Source organism: Lithobates pipiens, unplaced genomic scaffold (genome assembly GCF_037356315.1).
Source record: "Lithobates pipiens isolate NorthernLeopardFrog02 unplaced genomic scaffold, aLitPip1_a1.2 Scaffold_19, whole genome shotgun sequence".
NCBI lineage: Eukaryota > Metazoa > Chordata > Amphibia > Anura > Ranidae > Lithobates > Lithobates pipiens.
The window spans coordinates 171,361,120-171,374,403 of record NW_027507764.1 but is presented as its reverse complement, the minus strand read 5'-3'; the positions used below and the strand labels follow the sequence as shown (position 1 = coordinate 171,374,403).

The following is a 13,284-nucleotide window of genomic DNA, read 5'->3' as shown; positions in this document are numbered from 1 at the left end:
AACAAACCAAAAAGTAAAAGGAAAGATCACACGTTGACTTACCTGTTAAATGATGTTTCCCCTTTGTGAAGAACCCCACTGTTTATATTTTCTAATAAGTCGCTTTGTAAATTTTAATAGTTTTTCTATGCAGCCATGGTCAATACAGCTCCAACACTCTGACTCATCCCCGTACTTGCACCTGGTGGGTTGAACTCTTCTCATGGCTGGCAACACCTTAACAATGCCAGAACTATGGATTTTTGCTGGATGATGTCATTGCTTTAAGGAATTTGGTGCCGTTTTCGGGACTACACAGTGCAGAGATCATTCGGAGCTTTGTGGGCACATTAAGTATTCCGAAAGTGATATATATTGAAAAATTTAGGCAGAGATTATTAGCGTGCAAGGAAGCATTATTTATTGGGTAAGTTGTGGTGATAACTTTCCTTTTACCTTAACCACTTACAGACCGGACCATTTTGCTGCTCAAAGACCAGACCACTTTTTGCGATTCGGCACTGCGTCGCTTTAACTGACAATTGCGCGGTCGTGCGATGTGGCTCCCAAACAAAATTGATGTCCTTTTTTTCCCACAAATAGAGCTTTCTTTTGGTGGTATTTGATCACCCCTGCGGTTTTTATTTTTTGCGCTATAAACAAAAATAGAGCGACAATTTTGAAAAAAAACGCATTATTTTTTACTTTTTGTTATAATAAATATCCCCCAAAAATATATAAAAAAACATTTTTTTTCCCTCAGTTTAGGCCGATACGTATTCTTCTACGTATTTTTGGTAAAAAAATCACAATAAGCGATTATTGATTGGTTTGCGCAAAAGTTAGAGCATTTACAAAATAGGGATAGTTTTATAGCATTTTTATTAATATTATTTTTTTTACTAGTAATGGCGGCGATCAGCGATTTTTATTGTGACTGCGACATTGTGGGGGACCCATCGGACATTTCTGACACATTTTTGGGACCATTGTCATTTATACAGTAATCACTGCTATATAAATGCAGTGATTCCTGTGTAAATGACACTGGCAGTGAAGGGGTTAACCAGTGGGTGGCAGTGTAGGGGTTAAGTGTTCCTAGGGGTGTGTTACTAACTGTGGGGGGGTTGGGCTTTCATTTAGTGAACACTGATCTCTGCTCTAATCACATGGAGCAGAGATCAGCGTCACTAGTTGCTAGGCAGAGTGGAGAAATGCTGTTTACACGGCATTTCCTCCATTCAGCCGTCCCGTGAGACGATCGCGGGTACGACCGCGGCGATCGAGTCCGCGGGTCCCGCGTCCGGACTCACGGGGGCCCCGACCAGCGCAGGAGCGCGCCGCCGCCGGTGCGCTCCCGGTGGCAGGGCGGCATAGAAGATTGGATGTACCTGTACGCCAATATGCCTGCCCGTGCCATTCTGTCGACGTACATCGGCGTGCGCTGGTCGGGAACCGGTTAAAGGATAAGTTCACATTTTTAAAAAAAATACAATAAATGCACATTTTTGCAGGTAAAAAATTTACATTTACTTTTTTTTTTATTATTTAATTTTTTTATGAGCCTGAAAAGCATTGCACCAGTGATCAGCAGATCATGCCAGGTCCTTTACAGACTATCAGTGTGAGCTGTCTTTACATTGTATGGTCAGGCAGTTTTACAGCCATATAGGATGTCAGGACTTTTCATTCATCCACAGATCTCTGTGAGTGAATGACACAGCCTTTTCAGGCGGAGCCCCGCATTGCCAAGCTGTTTTAAAAAAAATGTGACAGCCAGTACAAGGAATGTCTCCCCGTACTGCTATCACAGGAAGATAGAGCAGTGGGGAGCGGATGCAGCAGTGGGAACATGTTACATGGTCCACCCTAAAAACGTCCAGAACATCTAACATATTCCCAAAGGTGAACTTGCCCTTTAAGGACCCAATAACAGTAGATCTTTATCTTAAGGCTCTATGCTTTCTTGCACTGAATATAATATATATACACTATTGCTAATTAAATGAGCATATGAACATACATCTATGGAAGTTCATGTAATCATCAAAGAATGCACAAGAATGTGTTCACATGCCCTGTACATTTTTCATGTTTTTTATGCTTTTTGCAGGTGCAATGGCATGCATTGCCAATGTTATACAAACCCTTTATAATTTGCATGAGAGGATGAAGAAGCAAAAAAAAGTTTTCTCTTACGTTCCCTGACTGATACAGCTCTTTTATTCTTGACCATTGGGTTGTTACGCCACCTTCAGGAGAGGACTAGGCAGAACATGTTAACATGTACAAAAAAACAGAACTTTCTAGTTTCGCCCAAGGGGAAGTCCCTTCAGTAACAACCCTCCAGCCTGCCTCCTGCAGCCTCAGTTTTTTTCTGTTTGGGAAGGAGAAGGACCTAAGAACCCTGCGGTCCGTGGATTTTTTTCTACTGAAGTTTGCCTTTTGCGCAAGATTAAGATTTTGTGATCTGCTATCAACAGTCGGCTGGGTGACAGGCTGGATACCCTTATCCTTGTAGTCTCACCAGCCTGGCCAGCGAGCGTGTGCAGACCAGAGCTCCACGCTGGGTCGGCCAAGACATGCCCCCCAGGTTCCAGGGGTGGCCAGTGAGCACAATGCTCCGGGGCACACACATGACCGGGCTACTGATGTCTGCGTCACAGTGTGCCGGGCCAGCAGCCACCCGTACTGATCGGAGAGTGGGTCTGTGATGAAATATTCCCCAGCTCGTCGGGACTGTTAAGTACAGCTCTCCCTGCCTTGGTGGGGCTGAACAGCTGGGCATTCCCTGGGAGGTCGATTCGGGGGTCCTTCCCTCTCTTCTCTCCCTGTCCCTATCTTCCCTCCCCTCCCCCGTGGGGGATGCTCCATGGGTTACTGAGCGGTGTGTGTGCCATAGACAGGGGCCTCCTGGGGGGGCTCTCACCTGGGGTGGGGGCTGCGCTGGGTAGCTGTGCCCTGGATGTCTGTAGGTCTCTCCCTTGGGTGTCTGGAAGTCTGTGTCTGCTGCCTGTTTTCACTGTCTCTCATTGCATACAGTGCTCGGCCGCTATTTTTGGTGTGACCAGGGTAAAGCATGATTAGAATCTATTTTACTGTATTCCGGCGGCCATTTTCCCTGTGATTATGTCCTTTGTAATGGATGCTCGGCGGCCATTTTGTTGCAGCCTAAACACGTTTTTTATGCTCAGCGCTATTCTCTAAGGCTCAGCACAGCGCAGTTTCCTCTCACAAGCATCTGGGAGCTGACACAGGCACACCTAGCTGGACAGCGCAGAACTCGAGTGGTGAGTCCTGCAGTGGGGGCCCCTGAGCCTGCAGCAGTTAGGAGGGTGGGATCATCATTGTCCCAAGTTCCCAACAGGTGGCAGACAAGGTAGGGTCAGCATGGCTTCAGAAACTGGTGTGTGTTCCCCCGAAATCCAGGAAATTGCAACCTGTTCGCCTGCAGACAGTGCAGTGCCTCTGGATGCTTGACAGCAGTCCTTAACACATTCGTTGCCAAGATGTAGGCGGCGCGTGGGCGCAAGGGCGGTAAAACTGCGGCCCCTGCCCCCATCCTCCGGGGAGAGCTCTGGCGCAGACTCGGGCCCGGTGAGGCTGGTGACCCCTGCTCTATTGTTTCAGATGACGCTGACCAGGACCGATCGGACGTTGTGGATGAGTCCACGTCCAGGTCTGCACGCGACAAAAGTGTGATACCCTGAAAATTCAGGACACAGCAGATTCCTCTGCTGAGGTAGCAGTCCCTTTGGGTCCCGTAAGCCAGCCCGTACACCTAAGGTGTTTCCATATCTGCCTTATTTCGATAAGTTCATTTACTGGAACCGGTTGGCCGCAACTGACCTTTTTAGGTCCCAAAACGCATGATGGTGTGTTCCCCCCCCCCCCCCCCTGAGGGGAGCCTTCCTAAATAATGGTCGGTTCCTCCGGTCATGGACCCCCCAGTATCCAGGTTAAACAAGTAACCATGATCCCGGTAGCAGGGGTTCCTGTGTTTTAGGACCCCATGGGCAGGAACCAAGGCAGTGGCCCGTTCCTTATTTTCGGTTGGGGGGGTCAGCCATGCGGCCAGTACTGACCATAGCACTTGTGTCACAGACGATTACTGAATGGGCAATACTTTGCACTGCAAAATGGAGAAGCAGCAGGCTACTCCCGTCTACGTGGAACTAGCAGACCAGTTAGTGCACGGTCTTAAGTACATTGGAGCGCGGCTCTGGATACGTTTTCTCTGCCGTCCAGGGTTTCAGTGTCAGTAGTAGTGCTGAGGCACCTGATCTGGCTGAAAGACTGGTCGGCAGACCAGGCATTTTAAAAAAGCCTTGATGGATTACCCTTCCTTGGTGAGCGGCTCTTGGGAGCCTTGTTGGATGACATTATTAAGAATGTCACAGGTGGGAAGAGTACCTTGCTCCCACAGACCAGGAAGACTAAGGAGCCACGCTGCAGACAAAGACCCTAATTTTCCGCTCAAAAGAGGCTTTTCTGTCAGTCCGGGACTTTGGCAAAACGCTCCCAATCCAACAGGACAAACTTTGGGGATGTAAGCGTCCCTGGATCCGCAAGCCTAACATGCCTGCGAGGAAGTGTTGCCTCATGAAGGTTTTCCCCCGCCTGTCATACGGGTGGGGAGGTTGCCTTCGGGAGTTTGCAGCTGGGTGGGCCTCTCGGCTACCTGGCCAATGGGTCTGCAACTGATTTCCTTGGCTACAAGATAGTTTCTCTCTTGGCCAACAAACAGATCTTCCCTTCCAGCACACCCTTACTCCCGGCTCGCTGGGAGGCCCCATGGGGGCAGTATGGGACCTGCTAAACCTCAGGGTGATGGCGTCTGTTCTGGTGTCGGAAAGTTGCCAGGGGTTCTACTCCAATCTCTTTGTAGTCCCCAAACAAGCAAGGGGTACGTCCAATCTTGGACCTAAAGAGCCTCAATTGCTTTGTTTTAATACATTCAGTGTGGAATCAGTTCGCTCAGTTGTCACTGCACTCCATCAGGGGGATTCCCTGGCGTCTTTGGCCATCCAGGACGCGTACCCACACATGCCCATATGCTTCAGGCATCAGAGGGTTCTGCGAAATGCAGTCGGGGAAGCCCACTACCAGTTTGTGGCTCCCCTTTTTGGCTTGGCTTCAGCACCCCTGAGTCCTTACCAAGGTATTGACTTCAATTTTGGCGTTGTTGAGACAACGCGGGATCGTAATCATGAGTCACCTCCTTCTGAGAGCAACTTCCGCCTCAGAATTAAAGGAGGATGCGGCGATCACCATGCAAACCCTGCAGGTATTTGGGTGACTGTTGAACCTAAAAAGTCGGTGTTCACACAGATTCAGCGCCGTAGTGCCTAGGCTTATCGCTGGACTCCATGGAAGCCAGAGTTTTCTCCCTTCAGACAAACTGCAGACTCTCAGAGCAGCGGTAAAACTATCGCTGAACCGCAGGTGGTAGTCGCTGCGTTTCTGCATGCGAGTTCTGAGCCTCATGGTGACCTCCTTCAAGGTGGTACTGCACGCCCACTTTCCACCAGAGTATCACAGAAGGAGATATTGATGCAATGGGATATATCTCTGTTATCCCTGCATCGGCAGATCCGGGTGAGCCAGTCAGTCAGGGGCTCCCTGCTCTGGTGGCTGAAGTCCCCAGCACTTTGGTCCGGGAAGTCGTTTACATTGGACTGTGATCATAACAGACTCCAGCCTGACCAGCTGGGGTGGAGTACTGGGAGTACAGTCGACCCAGGGTCTCTGGTCGGGTGAGGAACCCAAGTTGCCGATCAATGTGCTCGAACTCCGAGCCATCAGGCTTGCCTCTCCACATAGTCAATGAGACTACGAGGGCGTACGATCAGGATCCAGTCAGACAACGCCACGGCGGTGGAATGTGTCAATCATCAAGGAGGAACAAGTAGGCTCGGCTGCAGCACGGGAGGTCGCTCACATCCTTCAGTGGACAGAGCGACAGGTACTGGCCTTGTCGGCCATTACATCCCGGAAGGAAGAAACTGATTCTCCATCTTGTTTTTACCATAGCTGGTTTTAACGGTATGGCTGCTGAGAGCCAGATGCTAAGGTACCGAGACCTATCAGACTCAGTGATCTCAACTAGGTTGAGAGCACGGAAGTCTTCTTCTCGGAAGATATACCGTTGTACCTGGAAGGCATACATCTCTATGTGTAAGGAGACAGGATGACATCCGTGCACCTATTCAGTTTCCAGGATCCTGCTGTTTCTACAGCGAGGAGTAGACCAGAAGTTGATTTAAGCACCATTAAGGGTCAAATATCAGCTTAGGCTGTTTTTTTTAGCGACCCCTGGCATCTCACTTGCTAGTGAGCGCTGTTGTTCAGGGGGTCTGACTTGTAGTTCCTCCGGTGCATCCACCGTTACTTTGTGGGATCTGAACCTGGTGTTATCAGCGCTTCAGAAACTGCCATTTGAGAACATGAGAGGAATTCCCTTGTTGACTGTTTCTCAGAAAAGGGGTCTTCTAGTGGCCATTACATCGGCCAGGAGGGTTTCGGAACTGGCGGCCTTGTCTTGCAAGTCACCCTATTTGGTTAACCGTAAGGATAAGTGGTGTTGCATTTGCAACCTGCTTTTCTGCCAAAGGTGGTTTTGGTGTTCCACATCAATGATGTTATTGTGTTACCATCTCTGTGTCCTAAACCTACATATTCTAAGAGGTGGCCCTTTATTCCGTGGACGTGATCAGGACTAAAAGGACATATTGTCTGCCACGGCTCCCCTGCGGGAGTTAGATCTGTTTTGGTAGCTGGTCCGGAACAGGAGTATGGCGGTCTAGTCGATCATCATTTCCGGGTGGGTCAGACAGATGTGGTACAGGCCTACGCCTTGAAGGGGCAGGTGCCCCCCTTTCCTGCCATGGCCCATTTTACCAGGACAATTGGGGCCTCTTGGGCTTCCGACATCGTGTGTAAGGCGGCGATTTAGTCATCCGTTCACACTTTTATCAAGTTCTACTGAGTGGATGTAAGGACATTATTTGATGCCTGCTTAGCCGCAAGTTTTTTTCCACAGAGTGGATGTAAGCGCATCGTCTGATGCCTGCTTGGCTGCAAGTTTGCGGGCAGCTGTGTATTGTTGCAATTCTGCACTACTTTTTCTGTTTTAAAGAAAATAGTTATTTTTGAGTGTAATGCTTTGTTACAATGTTACTGCAAGTTCTGATGCGGTCAGATGAGGTGGTGACTCCCTTATTCACTTCTGATTGTGGGTGAAGTTTTTTTATGCTGTTTTCCACCCCTCATTTTGATAATGCTTGGGGACGTCCCGATGGTCAAGAATCGAGAGCTGTGTCAGTCAGTAAACGTAAGAGAAAATAATATTTTTTTTTTACTCACCGTAAAATCCTTTTCTTTGTAGTACACTGACTGACACAGCACCTTCCCTTCTTATTGTTTTACGTTATGCTGCTTGTTGACATACTGAGGCTGCAGGAGGCAGGCTGGAGGGTTGTTACTGAAAGGACCGCCCCTTGGGCAGAACTAGAAAGTTCTGTTTTTTTGTACATGTTAATATGTTCTGCCTAGTCCTCTCCTGAAGGTGGCGTAACAACCCAGTGGTCAAGAATAAAGGAGCTGTGTCAGTCAGTGAACTATAGAGGAAAGGATTTTCCGGTGAGTACAAAAATCTTATTTCTTTCTCGTACATTGTAGCACACAGAGTCTCAAGTAATTACTTGGTGGGTTATAGGCCTACCTTCAGGTGTTGACACTGGTATAGCCAATACAGGAAGTTGACTCCCCTATATAACCCCTCCTCCTTCCAGGAGTACCTCAGTTTTTTTGCCAGTGTCTAAAGGTGTTGGTCACGAGTGAAGATGTGCTCTAAGGAGCTCCAGGAGGGATCCATGCTGAATTTAAAGAAACCTCCACTATCAGATCCATCCTCGCCACTGAGGCCATAGGATGGTACCTGGACCTCGATGCAAGAACGAGGTGTTGCCTGTAATGCTTCCCTTTGAGAGCTGGACCCTAGGAACCAGGACGCTTTTTGGTCTTGCTACATTTCCTAAAGCTGTCCTGAGGGGTGCTATACAAGGCCCAAAGGAGCAGAACCCCTTTTATAAGGGCCCCAGTCTTTGAGTGTGTGTTAACGCAGCCCGCCATGATGGGTGAAGTTTGGATCTGCTGTTTCAGCAGTATCCTGCAGCAAGGATAAGGTAAAAATATATATGCCTTAAATGCCATAGAACAGCACTGTCTTAGTATATGTGTTGTCCAGCAGAGAGGGGGTTCTTACTTTCCTAAGGGAATTAGCAGGTTGAATGGTTATCAACTGCTTAGCAGCTAAGGGGAAAAGTGCCCATAATCATTAAAACTCTGTGGAGTTTAGCAGCATGCTGACAGAACCCCCCTTTCCCTCCCCCTCTCCTCCTTTAGGAGTTGTTTGGCGTCTTTTTTTATATATAAACTCAGTTATGGTAGGTATCCTAGCCTGCTGTGGAGCGGCATAAACCGGCATTTGTTTTTAAAGCAGCATGGGTTCCCTCTCTCTTCAGGTCTGCATAAAACAGATGAGCTAAGCATATTCAAACGAAATGGGGGGTTGCCGGAGGACGCAGAGGGGCGTGGCCGTAGGTCACGTGACGCTAGGTATGAGACAGTGTCTATCCATACAGTGTTGATTACTGAGGGGGAAGTGCTGTGGACGCCAATCAGGTCCACCTGAGGCTCACACATTAAAGCACTCTCTGCTACAAGAAAACTCAGCCTTCGCAGCCAGAGTTCACTAAGAAGAGGAGTCTGTTATACTAAGAGACATTTAGCGCGGGGCACATAAGGGTTTAAAGCAGGCATTTCCAGTACAGGAAAAGAACTGTTAGCATGCATTGTTTGGCTAGAATTGTTTAGCAGATAATATTGTGTGTGCCTCTGCTTTTGTACTTGGCATTATGTCTTCCAGACCTACCGTAAAGGTACCTAAGGTGTCACCCTCAGGCGCTGGGAACCCCAGTCATGCCTCCATATTGTCTTCCTCTTCAGAGAGATTCAGACATGGCAAGCCAGGGTGAGTCATTGGAAGGTAGTGGTGGTACAACTGCTTCACACACTTCAGCCCCTGTTTATCTTACCGAAGAAGCACTTTCCTCTGCCCTGCAGGGCTTAGAAGGAAGATTAGCAACTTTAATCGCATCATCCATCCAGGTGGATAGGACACGTCCTAGATCCCCCCCTCCCCCACCTTAGACTGTTTACAGTCAGTGGAGGGTCCTAAAGAACTATGGGGACATGACAAGGTCTTTCCCGCAGATGATCGGGAAGAAAAACAAGCCGGTTATTCCTCTGCAGAGGAAACAGTACTTGGAAATTCACCTTCACAAACTGAAGTTAAGAGCATTACAGAGATGGTTCGCTCTACTTTCATGATAGCCCTAATGGAGGCAGCTGAAGGTCCGGTATCCTCTTTAGGATCCTTAAACCATTTCAGCCTTTACATGAGTTTCCAGTACTCGCATTACTTGAAAAGCTTATTTATTCCAAATGGGATCATCTTAATAAGCATTTCTCCCCTCCTAAAAGATTCTCTAATCTCTATCCTATGGAGGAAAAATTCACTAAAAGGTGGAAGATTCCAGCAGTAGACGCTGCAATTTCCAATATGAATAAAAATTTAACTTGTCCGGTGGACAATGCACATATGCTTAAGGATCCAACAGATAAAAAGTTGGAAGGTCTGTTAAAAACCTATTTTTCCTTAGCAGGGACTGTAACTCAGCCTGCTATAGCAGCCATAGACATCTGTCAGTCCTTAAAGGACCAGTTTACAGATGCCTTCAAAGAGCTCCCTGCACAACAAGCTCAGGAGTTGGCCGAGCTACCTAAAGCATTATGCTTTGCCATAGATGCTATAAAGGACTCTATTCACCAGGCATCACGTCTGGCACTTGTACACATGCAAAGGACCCTTTGGTTAAAGGGTTGGTCAACTGAAACGCCTTGTAAAAATCTTCTAACTGGGTTCCCCTTGAAGGGAGAACGCCTTTTTGGAGATAGCTTGGATAAATACTTTCAGACTATTTCCAGTGGAAAGAGTACTCTTTTACCAGTCAAAAGAAAATATAAACGTCCTTCGTTTAAACAGACTTTTTCCCCAGCGCCAAGGGCATTCTCCTCTAGGCAGGGGCGATGGCCTTTGCCGTCAGACCCCACGGGAAGATCTCAGGGTCAGACCCAGGCACAGAGGAGGACCTGGGGCCGCAAGTCTGCAAAGCGGAATACCAAGGCCTCATCATGAAGAGGCATCCCCCCTCACCAAGGTGGGGGGAAGACTTCTGAAGTTCTCAGAAGTCTGGCAGAGGGAAATTCAGGACAGATGGACCCTCTCCACTGTATCTCTAGGATTCAAGCTAGAATTTTGAGTTTCCACTGGCCCGTTTTCTCAAATCAAACGTTCCGAGGGATCCAGCCAAAAAGCAATCCCTGTTGCAAGCGTTGGACCGATTATTGGCTCAAGGGGTGATCATGCAGATCCCCAAAGAAGTGCAGGGTTTGGGTTTTTACTCAAACCTATTTACGGTGCCAAAGCCGAATGGAGATATCAGACTAATTCTAGATCTACGGAATCGAAATCAGTTCCTGAGGATCCGCTCCTTTCGCATGGAGTCAATCAAGTCAGTCGTATATATCCTACAAGGAGGGGAACTTCTGGAATCCATCAACATCAGAGATGCATATCTGCATGTCCCTATATTCCCTCCTTGGTTTCTGTGTTTCGAGGTAGAAAACAAGCATTTTCAGTTTGTAGCACTGCCCTTCGGCCTTGCTACAGCACCTCCGGTATTCACAAAAGTACTTGCCCCACCTAGCCAGGTTAAGGGGACAGGGCATAACTGTCCTGGCTTACTTAGACGATCTATTGTTAATAGACCGGTCAGTGGCTCACTTAAGACTGGGTGTAGCCATTTCAAGCAGCTACCTGGAAAGTTTGGGTTGGATTCTCAACCTAAAAAAGTCCTCCTTGAAGCCACTAAAGAGGCTGGAGTATCTAGGCATGATCATAGATGCAGCCCAGAAGAAGGTGTTCTTGCCTCCGGCAAAGATCAGCTCCATACAGGAGCTAACAAGGATGATCAGGTCAAGAAAAAAATCCTTCAATTCGCCTTTGTATGAGATTGTTAGGGAAGATGGTAGCTTCATTCAAAGCTGTTCCCTATGCCCAATTCCATTTGAGACTGTTTCAAAGCAGTATCCTGTCTGCTTGGAATAAGACGAATCAAACTTTGGATTTGCCAATGCGGCTGTCCCCAAGAGTGTCCCAGAGCCTCAGTTGGTGGTAACTATCCCAGAACTTGCTGAAGGGAAAAACCTTCAGACCAATTATCTGAAAGGTAGTGACAACGGATGCCAGCCTTTCAGGCTGGGGAGCAGTACTGGAGAAAACGACTGTCCAGGGACGATGGTCAGGAACCAAGCTTACCTTACCCATCAACATCCTAGAGATTCGGGCAGTATATCTGGCCCTAAAGACCTGGACCTCCAGGTTAAAGGATTTTCCTGTCAGGTTTCAATCAGACAATGCCACGGCCGTGGCATATATCAATCACCAAGAGGGCACCAGAAGTCTCCCAGCTCAGAGAGAGATGAACCAGATTCTAACTTGGGCAGAAGAGAATGTCCCCTGCCTATTGGCAGTTTTAATTCGGGGGGTAGAAAATTGGCAGGCGGACTATCTAAGTCGCCAGCAGCTATTCCCGGGGGAATGGTCTCTTCATCCCGAAGTGTTTTGAGCTGTGTGCCAAAAATGGGGGACTCCGGACGTAGACATTCTAGTGTCCAGATTCAACACAAAGCTAGTCAACTTTGTGTCCAGGACAAGGGACCCACTCGCGTAGGGAACAGATGCGTTGGTGACCCCCTGGGATCAGTTCTCACTGATCTATGCTTTTCCCCCTATCCGGTTGCTGCCCCGGCTTCTTTCCAGGATCAAGCTGGAAAGAAAGTCGGTAATTCTGATAGCACCAGCATGGCCCAGAAGGTCATGGTTTGCGGAGATCGTAAAGATGACAGTGGAGGGTCCTTGGCCCCTTCCACTAAGGCCAGACCTGCTATCACAGGGGCCTATATTCCATCCTACTTTACAAACGCTAAATTTAATGGCTTGGCTATTGAGACCCACATTCTGAAGAAACGTGGGCTTTCCAGGTCAGTTATCTCTACTTTGATTAATGCTAGGAAGCCAGCTTCTAGAGCTATATATTATAGAGTCTGGAAAGCTTATGTTTCTTAGTGTGAATCCAAGGGTTGGCACCCTCGGAGATATATTATAGGCAGAATTCTTGCCTTTCTACAGTTAGGCAAAGAGATGAAGCTGGCCCTGATGACTATTAAGGGTCAAGTCTCAGCCTTATCAATTTTTTTTCAAAGACCACTTGCTACGCATTCTTTAGTCCGGGGTTTCATGGAAGGAGTGCTGCGGATAGATCCGCCAGTTAGATCTCCTTTAAGCCATTGGGATTTGAATCTAGTTTTGTCGGTGTTACAAAAACAGCCATTTGAACCATTACAGCATATTCCTTTTGACAAGGAAGCTGGTATTTTTAGTTGCTATATCGTCAGCAAGGAGGGTGTCAGAATTGGCTGCTCTTTCTTATAAAGAGCCATATTTGGTTATTCATGAGGACAGAGTGGTGTTATGCCCTCACCCAGGCTTTTTGCCAAAGATAGTTTCAGGGCTTTCATCTGAATGAAGATATTGTCCTGCCTTTGTTTTTTCCAGACCAGGTTCCAGGGAAGAAAAATCTCTACATTGTCTTGATGTAGTCAGAGCAGTGAAAATCTATTTGAAGAAAACTGCTCAGATTCGTAAGACTGACGTCTTATTCATTCTGCCAGAGGGTCCTAAGAAGGGACAGGCAGCATCGAAATCCACTATCTCCAAGTGGATTCGGCAAGTTATAATTCAAACTTATGGTTTAAAGGGAAAGACCCCCCCTTTTCAAGTTAAGGTGCACTCTACCGTCGGTTGGTGCTTCTTGGGCAGTGCGTCACCAGGCCTCCATGTCTCAGATCTGCAAGGCCGCAACTTGGTCTTCAGTACATACATTTGCAAAATTTTATCAAGTAGATGTAAGATGGAATGAGGATATCGCCTTAGGGAGCAGTGTGGTGCAGGCAGCAGTAGAAGTCCTCAGGTCTGGGGGTTACCCTATGGGTTGTGTCTCCCTCCCCTCAAGTAGCATTGCTATGGGACATTCCACCAAGTAATTACTTGAGACTCTGTGTCCTATGATGTACGATAAAGAAAATAGGATTTTTAAAACAGCTTTACTGTAAAATCCT

The 13,284-nt window shown here is 47.6% G+C and overlaps 1 protein-coding gene across 1 annotated transcript in view; it reads left to right on the top strand.

Moving 5' to 3' along the window:
- Nucleotides 1–13,284, top strand: part of TOPAZ1 (testis and ovary specific TOPAZ 1) — a 594,775-nt gene that overhangs the window by 419,258 nt on the left and 162,233 nt on the right. The gene's annotated exons all lie outside the window — the stretch shown is intronic.